The 14,432-nt window shown below is 39.4% G+C and overlaps 1 protein-coding gene across 6 annotated transcripts in view; it reads left to right on the forward strand.

The window, feature by feature from the left end:
* ZBTB20 (zinc finger and BTB domain containing 20) overlaps window positions 1-14,432 on the forward strand; it is a 471,737-nt gene that overhangs the window by 155,618 nt on the left and 301,687 nt on the right. For all 6 annotated transcript variants that reach the window (XM_028726550.2, XM_028726549.2, XM_028726546.2 and 3 more), the window contains one exon: window positions 11,469-11,545. The gene's annotated coding sequence lies outside the window, so the exon portion shown is untranslated. The remainder of the gene's footprint in view (window positions 1-11,468; window positions 11,546-14,432) is intronic.

Here is a 14,432-nt window from a genome sequence, read left to right on the forward strand (position 1 = left end):
TGTGTAGGAAATTCACAAAGACAAAGCTATAGCTGTTTATAATTCAGAGTGTGGGGCGGGGCAGGCAAATGGGAAAAGGCAGAACATCTGCTCCTGTTCCTGTTGGAATGTCCCATCCCACTACAAGGCATCTACCTGAAGCTGCCCTGTGAGAAGGAAACCAGGAGAGAGAGGCAAGCAAAAGCAAGCCAGGTGGCTGCTGCCACTGTTGCTGGGCTTTACTCACTGGCTGAATCACCTTGTCGTGGTGAGTGGCCATGCACATTCCTATGACCCTTGTGAGCGAAGCCATTGGGAGTCTTGTACTCCCAGCAGGGTGCCCCAAGGCAGTAAGGTCGAAGGGGAGTCACTTACGGACTCATTGTTAAGACCGTGTTCATGGAAGACAATCTTACTCAGCGGCCGGCAAAATTCTTGTAAGGATCTTAGCAAACCGTCTCGTAACAATATCTGAGGTGACCCTTCCTGAATCCCAAAATGATTTTCGGCCTTCTAGGGGGACAGTGGACATGATTTCTCACTGTTCGACAGCTTCAAGAAAAATGCAGGGAGCAAAACCAACCCCAGCATATGGCATTTATTGACCTGACTAAGGCTTTTGACACTGTAAATCGTAATGCCCTGTGGACTGTCCTTCTGAAAATTGGCTGCCCAGATAAATTTGTAAACATCATTCTTCTACTCCATGATAATATGACAGCAACAATTGCAGATAACAATGGCTCTCAAAGTGAACCATTCACAGTGGGATCATGTGTTAAACAGGGTTGTGTTATTGCCCCAACTCTATTCATTATTTTCATTGCCATGATCCTACACTTTGTCGAAGGGAAACTCCCCACCGGAGTAGAAATCATATATCAAACAGATGGAAAGCTCTTCAATCTGAGCAGGCTGAAAGCAAAGAGTAAGGTTACTGTAACTTCCGTCATAGAGCTTCAGTATGCTGATGACAATGTAGTGTGTGCACGCTCAGAGGATGACCGCCAAACCATCCTAAATATCTTTGCAGAAGCTTACGAAAAGCTTGGCCTATTACTCAACATCCAAAAAACCAAAGTGCTGCACCAACAATTACAAAATAACCCCTCTGCAGTGCCACAAATCCAACTCAATGGTGTAAAATGTCAATCACTTCTACCTAGGCAGTTATCTTTCCACAGGAGCCAACATTGATGCCGAAAACCAGCATCCCCTGAGCTCTGCGAGTGCGGCTTTCTCCCGATTGAAGTGCAGAGTGTTTGAGGACCGGGACATTCGCCGGGAAACCAAAATGTTTGTTTACAAAGCTATTGTACAAAGCTACCAACCTTACTATATGCTTGTGAAATATGGACCACTTATAAATGCCATCTCCAACTCCTCGAAAGATTCCATCAACTGTGTCTCTGAAATTTTTTACACATCACTTGGGAAGACAGGCGAACAAATATCAGTGTACTGGAAGAAGCAAAGATCACCAGTGTTGAAGAAATGATTCTTCAACATCAACTTCATTGGACTGGTCATGTTGTGTAGATGCCTGATGATCGTCTTCCAAAGCAACTACTCTATTCCGAACTTAAAAATGGAAAGTGTAGTGCTGGTGGTCAACAAAAGAGGTTTAAAGACTGTCTCAAGGCAAATCTTAAAACATGTAGTATAAACACTGACAACTGAGAAACACTGTCCTGCGAGTGCTCCAGTTGGAGAACAGCCTTTACTAAAGGGGTCATGGGCTTTGAAGACACTTGAACTCAGGACACAAGGGAGAAATGTGCTAGGAGGAAGGCACGCTTGGCAAATCCACACCGTGATCAACTCCTGCCCGGAAACAATGTCCCCACTGTGGAAGGGTGTGTGGAGCCAGAATTGGCCTCCACAGTCACTTACGGACTCATTGTTAAAACCGTGTTTATGGAAGACAATCAATACGAGTGATCACAAAAGAAGCAGCAGCTGGGCTATAGTTATTTCATAACTGCTTATGGCATCCCTTTATCTGCATAATGATATTATACATTAAGCATCATCAAAGTAGTACTAAAATTTCTTTGTAGATTGTTGTCTGCTTCATATCCACTATGCGTTTTATAGGGCAACACTACAATAGTTACTATTGATGTAAAAATTGGGGTTTGGCTTTTGCTGCCAAACTTCCGTGGGACTCTGAGTCTTCTAAGTCCATGATCGGTCAGAGAAGAATGGATGGAGGCAGGATCCAGTGGAAAGCAAGGTAGATATTTATTTTTCTGTTGCAACAGAGTTCCCTCCCCTCTTTGCAAGGAGGGAGAGACCCAAAACAAAAGTGTGCAGGAACCTTTAAAGACTTTTGACATTGCCCAACCCCTTAGCCAAAGACTACCCTAAAAGCATCATACATACATCATAGGAGAAATTCTGTCTGCCATGATACCTGATAATGATCCCTGATTGCATTACCTGGGCAGCCTGGCCATTCTTTTGTGATGGTAAATACTTTAGTTTCTGAATCCAGGTCACAGGCTCGCCCTATTCATACACAAATACATATTTAATACAGGATTTGAAAGATTTGTAAGTGAAAACACAATGGGAAAGCTTTTCCCATTTGCTTCCCTTACTGCAGAAGAACATTAGAGGTCATTGGGAGAGTCAAAATGGCTTCAGGATTGCTCTGTTGTACTATTTCAGACACGTGGTTTATATACTTATATGTGTGTGCATTTATGAATATTTATTCTATATTTGAGACCTTCGAATTCTTATAACACTATGCTAACCAAAAAGTGACTGACTTGATCCCAAACCAGAGAGCTTACATTGGATAGTAACTGTAAATTTGGAGGCTTAGCAGCAGAGCAGCAAATGCCTGTCTGTTGCTTTGTGGAAACCTCTCTTTTGAAATGCTGTCGCTTTAAGAGAAACGTTTTTAGCATATTGCTTTTCTAAAGTACTCTAGTATAAACACTGCACTGGAACATTTCATTAGCATTTGGAGAACAATAAAGAAACAGAGAGTTTAATAGGCTAATATGTTTTAGTGGCCTTAGTAGAACCCTACTTAACACAGTGGGATTTTCTACGGCACACAGAGGTAGGAAACTGTTCTGTATACATTTACTGTGTGGAACTTCCTCCTTCTGGGCAGCATGTGGTTTAGAGCAAAGAGAAATAACTTTCCTCCTGCAGCTCACCAATGAAAGAAGCATTTTTAAATACAGTGTTTTGAGAGCGAGATCTAAATTTGTCCCTGTGAGGGTCAGGGGCCAAACAACACGGCAGTACTTCGTAAAGAACTGTTTTTCAAAGATAGAGGTAATACGAGATCGTTTGAAATTTTGCAATTGATTTGACATGAAAAACCATTGTGATGCCCATTGAGGCAGGTTGTCAATATTTAAAGATATAAAAACCCAAGTCCAGAGGCTGTATACCTGTGAATACTGGAATCTGTGGATCTGTATATCTGTGAATACTGTGATCATCGTCTCTTGGGAGTTGCCTTACCAGGCATCAGGTTAACCACTTTTAAAACAGACTGCTGAACTAAATGAACTACTTGGTTTGATCTACAAGTGCGCTTCATAAAGATCAAGAAGATTTAAGACATAGTGAGAAAAAATTGGGAGGGGGCACACCATAGAAGTCATTAGATATAATATGACTTCTGTACTAGCTTGCTGCAATGCAACCATGTTCTGGAGATGTACTTAAAGCAAGATTCACATGGAAGTACTTGGATTAACCGGGATGCGGGTGGCGCTGTGGGTTAAACCACAGAGCCTAAGACTTGCCGATCAGAAGGTCGGCGGTTCGAATCCCCGCAATGGGGTGAGCTCCCGTTGCTCGGTCCCTGCTCCTGTCAACCTAGCAGTTTGAAAGCACCTCAAAGTGCAAGTAGATAAATAGGTACTGCTCCGGTGGGAAGGTAAACGGCATTTCCGTGCGCTGCTCTGGTTCGCCAGTAGCGGCTTAGTCATGCTGGCTACATGACCCAGAAGCTGTACACCGGCTCCCTTGGCCAATAAAGCGAGATGAGCGCCGCAACCCCAGAGTCGGCCATGACTGGACCTAATGGTCAGGGGTCCCTTTACCTTTACCTTTTACTTGGATTTACTGTGATCTTTATGAGAAATTTAAAAAAAATGGAGTGATGGTAGGATTGGAGGTGTTTACTTAAGACAGTAGCCATGAAGTACGACTACCAAATTTTGAATTCAGTATCATACAAAACATTCTTTCCTTTCTGTGATTAATTTTTCTATTTGTTAAAAGATCTGCATGTCAATTTAAGCATGAACAATTATAAATGATTCTGCATATTGCAGAATCAAACCATGAGATTTGATAGCTGCTCAGAAGTTGACTGGAATAAAATTTAAGAGATCACATTTCAGTGCGGAATTGAGAGACATTAACTTTGAATTTGGGTGTTGCTATTCTGTGCAGAAGAGTAAGTTTAACTCATAGTTTCGGATTATAGCGGCAATATTCTGGGCAACTCTGACAGTTTCCAGAAGAGAACTATTAAGTGGCTCTAATGGGCTGCTTCATCTGAGTTTGCTTGGGTCTCAACCGCACCTCAAGATAGAACCCCTCTCTACAAGTTCCTTAAGATCTCCCAAAGTTATTTTCGTCTGTTTTGTTTAGGTATTTAGCTGTGGTTATTTTGAAGATTTATTCTTTGGGCCAATTCTATCTATCATCTATCTTTCTATCTATCTCTGGAACTTACCATGAACAACTTCCTCATACTCTAAGAATGGCAATGGTGCCCACCTGGAAGGTGCCAGAACTGAGTTTGTGCAAGTTCACACACAAACACACACACACACAAATTCTAAGAGCACATCCCCATTAGCAAATGTAAAATGTGAATTAGATGATGATGGATATGTCTTCAGCAATTCCCACTACAGTGTTGCCCGGAGGAGGTAAGGAATGCACCATGATATGAAAAAAATTCCAGGATTGTCTCGGTTTCCGGAATAAGGTTGTCCATGCAGACATGTGCGTAAAGAAGATAAAGGCTAGTCATATGAATGGGAAATGTATTATGTGAATTATTTATTCATCCTAATTATTTCTGAGATAGCAACTGCCTCCTTTTTTAATCTGAGCATATCATCAATTAAGCCTGCATCATCACTTTCTCAGACCTGTTTTCAGTTTAGGTATACTTTTTAAGTTAATAAAATTAAGAGTTATCTTGGGCAGAGCACTAAATTAATGTACTGCAATGACATGACATAGGAATGGGTGGGCTCTGGCAACATTCAGAATTAAGGTTCCATCCCTGATTCTCCCCGTTGTGCATCAGTCACTGCACAGTTGGTTACTGATTACTACTGTTGAATCAAATATTTCCAAAGCATTATGCCTGTCAGGGGCAAAGTTATGTTAGGAGGTGATCTTTTGGGGAAATTTCAGGAGTTGGACACTTTGCTACAACTATACTAAGGTTGACTCCAGGGATGGATGGCAAATTTGGCATTTGCAAGGACTCCAAAACCAACAGAGTCCTCTGGCCTAACAAGTGGTAACACTTTGTTATCCAAAGAGTATCCAAAATGTCCGATGCAACCTAAGAGCATTCTCATTTTGCATATTCTGCCTCTTCTAGGCCAGGGGTCCCCACTAAGGATGCTGTGCTCAAGGGGGACTCAAATCGTAGTGCTAGCAGTGTTTGTGCAAAAGGTGTTGCAACAGCTGTGAATGCTATTAGTATATTAAATAGTTTTAGTTGTTTGTTTTTTAATTAATTTTGTTGAGAGGAAGGGCACAACATTTATTTATTGTATTTATATTCCACTGTCCTGCTAAGCAGCTCAGAGAGAGTTCATGTGGTCAACCATTTTAGCAGTGATAGTGGTTAGATAGCATTATCATCAGTGGTTGCTTGTCTTATTTGTCAAATCATAGAGCTGGAAAAGTGGACAAAGTCATGCAGTCTCAGTTTTCTTTTCAATTGCCTTGCAAACTTTCTTCAAAGAAGTAAGTTTCTTCCAAGCAGAACGTTATCACATACCCCCTTGTTAACCAATGCTAGTTTGTATTACTTTCTTGTATGGTAGTCCCTGTAGCAGCATTCTCCAATATGTTGCCCTTCATACGTTTTGGACTATAGGCCCAGACAGCATGGTTTATGTAAGGGATTATGGGACTTACAGTCTAATGCATCAGGAAGGCATGAAGTTGAGGAAAGTTTCTGTATGGTTTACCCAGCCTTGTCCAACATGTGTCCTTCCATATGTTTTGGAATTAGAGCCATACTGGTTGGGGCTACTGTAGGTTGTGCTTCAAAACATCTGGAGATCACTAGGTTGGGAAAGGCTGCTTTCCCTCTATATAAAAAAAAATGAACCATGTTTTGTCTCCACATGCTCATCACTTTGAAACATGCAAGTATGTTGAATGGAAGACCAAGACCACCAAGTGAATAATTCAGTGAAAATGAATTTCCGTGCATGCTTACCTTGAATTCCTGACAGTTTTCTTTAATATTAAGGAAGTTTTTCATTAGGATATTGGCAGAGGTGAGGGAGGAGCCCCTTTACTCATTGCTGGCAAATGGTAGATTTTGCTCAAGAACATAAGAAATGTTTTCATGGATCAAACCAAAGCTCCATGTAGTCCAGTTTTCTGCCTCCAGCAATAGCTCAGGTTGCTTATTACAGTATTGAATTTCACAGCTCTCCGCCCTGCTTTTTGAGTTTTCATGAAATATAATTTCTTCTTTGCATTGTTTTAGTTTTGCCTTTCATCGCCTTGGTTTTTCTTTCATGATTTGTAAAAATGTTCAGTTTGACGAACATTGTACCAGTTTTCTAGAGTGACAATGCATTTCTTCACCTGTTATGTCAATAATTATTAATTATCATTCCCAATTACATATTTCCTTGGTTTTCCAGTAACACTATTAATTTTCATCCTGTCATGACAATTTCCATCTAAATAATTTTATTATTATCTTTATGCACTTCCTTTGTTGGGACTGTGTGAAAGCCTTTGCTGGAATCCAAACAATTTATGTCCGGCACATTTCCTTTATCCACCCAGTTTCTCACTAATGTGCAACACCGATCACACTGAAATATTTATTTGTGTTGTAGCAGAACAAATGTAAAGGTGCTGCTCTGATTTTATGGTGGAATCCTGTTTATCAACTGGTATTATTATTTTATGCATTGGTGGTAATTTGAGGCACGGGAGACAATACCATTCAGTATGAGAAACGGGATTGTAAAGATCACAGCATTATGAGAAACAAATCCTAATGCTTTCTATGTTGTGACAACGTGAAGATTATAAGGAAAACTCATGAAATGTATTGAAGCTCTCAGAATTTCCGTTTCATTTCTGCCATACAAAGAATTTATATCTTTAGCAAAAGAATGATTTGGGCAAGGCCTCTCAAAAGCTGCATGCTGTCAACTGTTCCTGTTCTTTGGGAACATAAACAGGATCTAGGGACAGCTTGTGCAAGAAAACAGTTGGAATAGGGAATATTATAGCTTCTCTGCAGCCAACTTGATTATCGTCATCACCCTGTGTACGAGGAAACTGTCAAAGAGGCATTGTGAAGAATCATAGAATCGTAGAATTGTAGGATTGCTCGATTCTACCTCATCAACAGCTGTAAGAGTGGCTTAGGATATTTCACAGCCCAAGTCCAGTTCCTTTTATGCAGCCATTAAACTTAAGGTTTCTTGTTACTGTGCTGCATCACAATGGACTTCCTGAACAGCTCCTTATTACAATCTTAATATCTTGAAAATCTGATATTGATTTAACTGTTGGACACACTTGTGAAAGCAACCATTAAATATACATTATAGTAGTCTTTTATAACCTGGCACCCTCCAGGTGTTTCCCCCCACACCTCCCATCAATAATGGCTGGTGTAGGAGGAGGTGTGGTTCAAGATATCTGGTGAGTGGCAGGTTGCTAAAGGCTGCATTATAGCCTCTGTTAATGTCTTCTTGCATTCAGTTCTGAAACTTTTACCGTTACTACACCCTTTTGCATGTTTACTGCTTAAATAATATTTTTTTTAAAAAAATACCTCAGTGATGAGAATTTATCTGGGGTAAAAAAACAAACAAAAAATACTTCATAACATTAAATGAGTAATGTCTGACAGTGGGAACTGGGTTGGTCAATGGAGCAGTGTGTTGCAGAAGATGGTACAGTCTACAAATTAGTACTTAACTGAGCCCAATGCATTTAGCTCTATTTAGCAGTTCTATGTGTCTCACTGCATGTGGGTGTTTTCATCTTTGTTACAGTTATGTGTAAATATCCTACTGAATTATGGGAGAAATTTTAAGAAGTATTAGCTAATGCATGTGATTGAGCTTCATTGAAATTACAAATACAAGAATAGAGCTTTTTATTTATTTAAAAACTCCGTGCCCCACCCTTCAACATTATTCTCTAAGAGTGGCTGGCAATCACCAGCATAATTAAAACAATAAAGCAACATGTCATGAAAACAGCAGAGGTACACTCACTCATCACAAAGAGTACTAAAGCTAAATTTCAGTGAGGTTTTTTTAATCAATCTTAGCATTTTTAGATATCCAGAACAAGTTTACTTTTTCACTTTTTTGTCCTTCAAAATTACAGCTCTGGTTTATTGTGTAATTGCATCTTCAAAGTCAAATATTTGGGAAAATTTGCAGGTAATAGTCTACAAGAGGCTTTGCCAGCCTGGAACCTCCAAAATCTTGCTGGACTCCATATCACTCCTGATGATTGACCATGCTAGCTGGGGTTGATGAGAGCTGGAATCTAACAAAATCTGAAGGCTGGTCTACAGCTTTTGGGGGGAGGTTTCTGACCTTGACAAGTGATCCATGAGGTCTTTCTCTGAACATCAATTGTGTTGATATTTAGTCCTCTGGTGGTTAATTATAAAGTGGAGACAAACCATGAGTCTGGGTTTGGACATAATTTTACTCGAACCATGGCTTAGCTCTGGGTAGCACAGCATCAGCAAGGGTGTGGGAGCAGCAGAGCAGCCCTAAATTTGCTGTGAGTACCCACATACAGTGGTACCTCGGGTTACATACACTTCAGGTTACATACGCTTCAGGTTACAGACTCCGCTAACCCAGAAATAGTGCTTCAGGTTAAGAACTTTGCTTCAGGATGAGAACAGAAATTGTGCTCTGGCGGCGCGGCAGCAGCAGGAGGCCCCATTAGCTAAAGTGGTGCTTCAGGTTAAGAACAGTTTCAGGTTAAGAACAGACCTACGGAACAAATTTAGTACTTAACCCGAAGTACCACTGTAATTGTTTGTTTACGCTTGGCCATGGAGTGGCTTAGCACTGCATGCAAATTGAGAGTGTGTGACCAAACAATTGATAAATACTATTAGGAAGAAACAAATAAAGAGCATGTTTTTATAATGAAAATGGCATAGAATTGTTTAAACAAGACTTGCATTTTACATTACAGTGGTATGGTTTTGCCCATCATGTAATGCCTCCATGGCATTGGGGGGAAATGGCTTCTCTTAGTTTCATTGGTTCCTAATTATTCAAAACTGTGTGCAAATGATACCAAGTTCTTTTTGTTAGGGAATAACTTGGTGAGTACAATATTAATAATTCTAATTTGTAATTCATGAATCACTTTATATAGCATTGGCCCCAAAGTTGACTGGTTTGGCATTTACTAATGATATATTTTGAATGCTTTCTTTAAAAAAATGATGCATCTGATGATTTACATACATTTTTCACAGACACTTTTTGGGTGAAATTTCTTATTATATATGTCTTATAGGGAGCTTTAAGAGCTGATCATGAAATTAACACTATACTCCTCAGCTGCTTTAAAAAAAAATAAACATGAAAATACTTACAACAAACAATCCCTATATAATCCCTAAGCTTCTTTACTAGTGCCTGTTACATCCTAAATCAGCAACATAAAAGATAATGTTTTTCTCCCTTTTCCTTTCTTTTTCTTTTTCCAGTTGCAACTGCATTGCCAATAATTATTAAACAAAATGCAGGATTGGCATAACAGACTTTCAGTGTGGAAAGTTAGTATACGAAAACCCATTTCACTTCATTCCTATGCCCAGCTGCATCAGTTTACATTTCTCCGAAGTCAATATGCACATGATTGCATGCAAGATTTCAGCCTTAAATGCTGTAATTTTTAGATTCATGTGACTCTGGGTTTGTGGCGACATGTGGTTGACTGTATGAGGGCTGTCTTTGTGTGTTTAAGGAAGCTGTAAATGTACATTGCCCAGCACATACCCACATTTTAGTGCTCCACCAGTAACTTTATTTCTTTTTCTGTAGACCAGAAAATGAATGTACCCATTGGAAACGCTGGACATAAATGTGTAATCTCACGACCACTTCACCAGGAACATTATCAAGCCACCCTGTGTACCCCCACAAAGTTGTGGTTGTATGAATTGGCTCCCTATAATGTCTGGTGGTGATCCTTATGTAGGAAGCATCTTTGCTTAGAAATATTTGTAAATGTCTTCTGCCATGTTTTGTTGTTGTTAAATTATAGATAGTAAGAATCTAGTTAACATATTGTAACATTTTAGGCTTATTTCTTATTTTATATTCTTTCCCTTCTATGTTTTGCTTGGTTTTTTATGTATTTTTGTTACAGACATATAAAAACCATGGAATCCTACTATTTCTATATTTATTTTTCTTTTTGTTTATAGCATAATAATCGCTGACACTTTTAACACCACCATTCCAGTTGTTCACATTTGAAACTATGTTATTGATTCCTGTGGTTAGAAAACCCCAAACCCTAAAAAATTGCTGCTTCTTCTCCCATTCTCTTGAAGAACTATTCTGTAATTTTGCATAAAAAGTGAGATTTACAACCAGTTGTTTTGAACAAAAATAGTAGACTATTCAACATATTTTTCATTTCTATGCAACAGTTTGAAATTTAAAGATTCTATAGAGCAACCTTTTAAAAAATTGGATTGTGGGTGTAATCCACATCAACAATGAAGTCAGCAGCAAATCTATAAGCTTGAAGATTTTGTTTGTGTTGCCTGACACTATTTAAAAGTGCAAACTCTCTTTTATTATAGTTTCGTCCTAAAATGTCCCTAGTTTTGTTTTGCTTTTTATTGCTCATTCCTCCCACAATCGTGGGTATGTAATTTCATCTGTCTTTTTTTAATTGTTATGCTTGATTCTTTTAATAAGTTAGATTGTTGATATAAAGGTGCAGGAGAATTTCTCTCTCCCTTTTCTGCCACGCTATTTGGAATCCTTTAATGTAGAGCTGTATTTTTCTGTTCTGAATTGCCTTCTTTATTTCCTTTCTTCATTACAAACTACTCTGGAAAGAGCTTTTCTAACTAAAAAAAGAAGAAGAAAAAGAAGCTATGCTTGACTGATAATGCATTGCTTTGGATGGTGAAACATTATGAAAGTTTAATTTTTAATTAAATCTGAAATAGCAATTATAACTGAAAGAGATTTTAACCTGTTTCTTTTCAGAGTGCCTGAAGTTACATTTTAGATGCTGAAATCATTGCACCTTAAAAACAAAAAAGATTGAGCTGCACTGCATTCTTGTAAGTAAAAGCTTTTTTGGTACCTTTTGTCAGTCTTTCTTTGACACAAAACTGTTAGCATAGTAACTAGACTTGGGGGGCAGCGGTCAGGCTGTCCTTGAATAGGATTTAGGAATATTTTGTATATAAAACACACATTTTTGGAAATCCAAATGGTACTGGGTTTTTAGTGTGCTGTATGTCAGACCCTAAATTGTTAATCTATTGTGCTGGCTGTTTCAAATTTCATTAGGAATGGTGTAGAGCTTTTTCTCCGTTGACATATATTTTCTGTCATCCTGTCACCAACAATTCTTGCACTTTGGTACAAGGAAGGATAATATAAAGTATCAGAATGGCATCAGAAACAGTATTCTTTCCCCTTTGTGATGTCAAAATAATTTTTTGTCCTGTGCTGTAATGAAAATAAAAAAGAAGAGCTTATTGTGATACCACAACAGAATTCAGATGCCTCAAAGACAACTGAAGTTGTATAATTCCTTGTGTGTGCATTGAGGGCACTTATGTGCATTGGTGGCCATCTGATCTATTGTGGCATAAAACAGTCAAAATGGTATTTCTTCCCCCCTTTAATAAGAAAAGAAGCTATTTATAAAAACCCTATTATTCTATAAATGAGGAATAGGCAGACTTCTGGCTTGCAGAATCTTCTTTGTTTTTTTACTATAACTCCAAGGTCTGCCAGCTGGAGCCTGGTGCAAAATAGTGGCTCGGGGTGGAATAATCTTAGAATTAATGAACAGGTTGCCCCTGACCACATTCTCAGCTCAGGGATGTTATCAGGACCAGAACTAAGTGCATAATGCTTTAACACAATTTGTTGATCTCTGGTTTATTGATACTGGATAGCCATTGTTACATTTATTAATCCTGTATGCTTACTTTGTTCTTCACTAGTATCAGTGGTTTATCTGTACACAACTTAGGGAAATAATAATTATAATAATAAATAATTATAACAATAATTCCTGATTTCCTGCCCCATTTCTCGAAGGAGATCTTTTTGTTGTTGCTTTTGTTAGTTTGGACTGGGGAGTTGGGAATCCTTTCAAATTTTCAGCAGATCATCCATGAGATCATCTGCACATCATCCACAGTAGATTCCACTCTACTTTTTGTCCTCCCCTGCTAATAATACATGATCATTTACTAGTTTTAACAGCACATTGAAGAACTATCACAGTGCCTCTCTTAATTGTTTTTCACATGATCATGCAGTAATCTACCTTTCTATTGTAAATATACCAGTAGTGTATATCTACATGCACTATTCATCCCTGATATCAATGTACCCCGTGCCTTGCCCTCTTTCCCATTACCATCTAACCTCTTCTCTTGAACTCATATGCTTGACTTTCCTTTTCCTTCCTTCTGGCAGCCCTATTGTTATCTTTGTCAATTCCAGTATATACTCCTGACTGTGGTCCATCATCTCATCTCCAATTGCTGATAATTTTCTAACCCATGGATGGGTTGGCTCCACTGTATACAGCAGTGGTGGGGAATCTTCAGCCCACGGGCCTAATTAGGTATGACAAGGATCATAATTTGACCTGCAAGGTCATTTCCCCCAAGCCACACACATCTGCCCCACACCTGCTAAAAATGCATCTGCAAAGAAACAGTTGGGAACCTTAAAGCAGACTCCTAATTGTTCCTTGGCAAATAGGGCTTGCATTTGGTGCCTTTTGCGTTTGGCACCACATGTAAGCCCTGCTGGGATTGTTTCCATTTGGGAGCTTGTAACCTGCCAAAAAGTGAGATTTGCAAGCACCACTAGCCAGCTGTTCTTTGCCTGCAAGGGTTGATTTCAGACCATGTAGACAGAGGCAGCTGGGTTTGCAGGCATCACCAGTCATCTGTTTGGTGGCACTTGCAAACCCCTGTGCAAAACCCCACGTTGTTCGAAATCAACTGAAAATCACTTGTTTGCTTCGCCAGATTACATCCTTGGCTGATCCCAGATACTTGCCTTTTCTGTACCTTCACCAGTTTGTTGGTGCACAGTACTACTGGTCTCATACATTGGTATGAACCTGCTTAGCAATATAGGGAGCTGTCTCATACCAGCAAGTAATATCGCCCATCCACCAAGTTTGGTATTTTCTACAATGACTCATAGTGGTTCTCCAGTAGTTTCCCCCCATACCTATCTGGAGATGCAGGCATTGAACCTGAGACCTTTCACAGTGGTACTTTGTGTTATGGACGTGATCCATTCCGGAGGCCCGTCCGTAACGTGAAAAGCCCTCAACTCGAAGCGCTGTGTCTGCGCAGGCGGGCGGGCAGCACGCTTTAGTGCTTCTGCGCATGCGCGAGTGGCAAAACACAGAAATAACCCAGTCCGGTACTTCCGGGTTGCCGCAGGACGCAAGAAGAAAACACACAACCTGAAGTGGACGTAACATGAGATATGACTGTACTGTACATGCAAAACATGTGCTGTATTGGTCAGCTGTTGTCTTTCTCCGTGTTATAAAGTTGCAAAGTAGAAACTGGCCCTTGTTTTTGACTGGTATGATCAAACTGACAATTACAGGCAAGTGAGTTGGTCAAATAATAGAATCCATCTTCCAAATTTAAGTTTAAGTATAAACAAAATTGTAGTTTAAAGTAAAAGCTTGTGAAACACTGCAAACCAGCTTGTGTTTCTCATTAAAGATCAAAATGTACAGCTGGATAATGAAACCCAGAAAGTTCTAAGTTCTTCCCAAGTTCCTTTTTTATTGCGCACTGCAAACTGTTATGCTTCAACAGCTATGAGTTTCCTCCTTTAAACATTAATGAATTTGCTTTGGAAGTCAAGGATACCACATACTTGCAGGTGCATAACGACCCATCCTATATAGAATGCAAGCCAAGTATTGGGCAAACCATGTCATTTTCT

The sequence above is a fragment of the Podarcis muralis genome, chromosome 4, assembly GCF_964188315.1.
Source record: "Podarcis muralis chromosome 4, rPodMur119.hap1.1, whole genome shotgun sequence".
NCBI lineage: Eukaryota > Metazoa > Chordata > Lepidosauria > Squamata > Lacertidae > Podarcis > Podarcis muralis.